The sequence below is a fragment of the Bradysia coprophila genome (genome assembly GCF_014529535.1).
Source record: "Bradysia coprophila strain Holo2 chromosome IV unlocalized genomic scaffold, BU_Bcop_v1 contig_5, whole genome shotgun sequence".
NCBI lineage: Eukaryota > Metazoa > Arthropoda > Insecta > Diptera > Sciaridae > Bradysia > Bradysia coprophila.
The window spans coordinates 3,045,975-3,047,596 of NW_023503374.1; the positions used below are offsets into that span (position 1 = coordinate 3,045,975).

The 1,622-nt window shown below is 43.0% G+C and overlaps 1 long non-coding RNA gene across 1 annotated transcript; it reads left to right on the top strand.

The window, feature by feature from the left end:
• Nucleotides 1–669: 669 nt before the first annotated feature.
• Nucleotides 670–1,266, top strand: LOC119071601. The gene is made up of 2 exons (XR_005086685.1): nt 670–850; nt 1,038–1,266. It is a non-coding gene; the product is annotated as an uncharacterized LOC119071601 (long non-coding RNA).
• Nucleotides 1,267–1,622: the final 356 nt, after the last annotated feature.

Sequence of the window (1,622 nt, forward strand, 5' to 3'; positions counted from 1 at the left end):
CTGACTGTCAGTGCCGGTGTCGCTCTGACTGTCAGTGCCGGTGTCGCTCTGACTGTCAGTGCCGGTGTCGCTCTGACTGTCAGTGCCGGTGTCGCTCTGACTGTCAGTGCCGGTGTCGCTCTGACTGTCAGTGCCGGTGTCGCTCTGACTGTCAGTGCCGGTGTCGCTCTGACTGTCAGTGCCGGTGTCGCTCTGACTGTCAGTGCCGGTGTCGCTCTGACTGTCAGTGCCGGTGTCGCTCTGACTGTCAGTGCCGGTGTCGCTCTGACTGTCAGTGCCGGTGTCGCTCTGACTGTCAGTGCCGGTGTCGCTCTGACTGTCAGTGCCGGTGTCGCTCTGACTGTCAGTGCCGGTGTCGCTCTGACTGTCAGTGCCGGTGTCGCTCTGACTGTCAGTGCCGGTGTCGCTCTGACTGTCAGTGCCGGTGTCGCTCTGACTGTCAGTGCCGGTGCTGGTGGTGTAGATCTATGTCTCTAAGTGGCACACAGACGGATATGGTTAAATTGTTTTATTTTTTTATCCTGATCATAAGTGCCTACCACGATATGTCCTCTTTTCCATTGTTTCATGTAATACACGATGGAAGGCAGACCGAGTAGACTTTTACGATTACTGCGTAACGTGCGAGTCTAATGAAGTAAACTAGGTCAAGAATAATCACAGAAATCGTTAGTATTTAAGCCGCCTTAAAACGGAACTTATTCATACTTTGCACTAAGTTCAGAGTCCCGTTGCATTCACAAGAGACTTGCTTCCAGTTTAGTTCAAGATAACTTCCAACGCAGCTACAATGAACATTTCTTCAATCATATTTTTCATTTTTGTAGTTGTGTGCGCCTTTGTATCTATCGTACGTATATTTTATGATTCATTCAATCACAATACAGGAAATGTGAATCAAATTTAGACATGAATTTGGATCAACTGTTTTATAGGTGGTACACTCATACAAACTTTTCTAAAAACACCTGAAGCAAATTTATGTATAAAATTTCACTAACGTCTACTGTGACTGACCGATTATGATTTTTGTTTAGGATGCATGCAGCAACGAAAATCAACTATGCAACATATTTGGTGAACCATGTTGTGCGGGATTGACTTGTTATCGTGCAGCCCCTGGAGTCTTGTACTGCAAAAAATAATGGAAAAACGAAGTGACATTACAGAGTCACAACTGACAGAGGTTGAGGAAAACTACCCGATTTCGAGACAGTTAAAAATGGAAAAAAATATATTTAAATAAAGAAATTCTTAAAGTTGAAACCGAATCTCTTGTGTCAAAAAAAAAATGCCTCCGTTCGTCAAAAATGTACTAAAATAGTCGATTTTCGAAAAATAAAAATTGTTTTTAACCAAGAGACTTGTCAAAATTTACTGGCTAAACTTAACGAAGAATTACTGTACGAGCTCCAACTTTTCACAGAGTGTTATGATGAAATAGAAAGAAATATTTTGATAAGTATCCCAAGGCAACTTATAATAAACTGGTCTTCGGTACTCTCGCTCACATCGGTAAGATGTTGAAAGAGAAGCAAATAATTTGACAGGTACTCCAAGGCAAGTTATAATCATATATGAATAAGACGATGGCGTAGCGATGCGCTGAAGTGCTGTAGGAG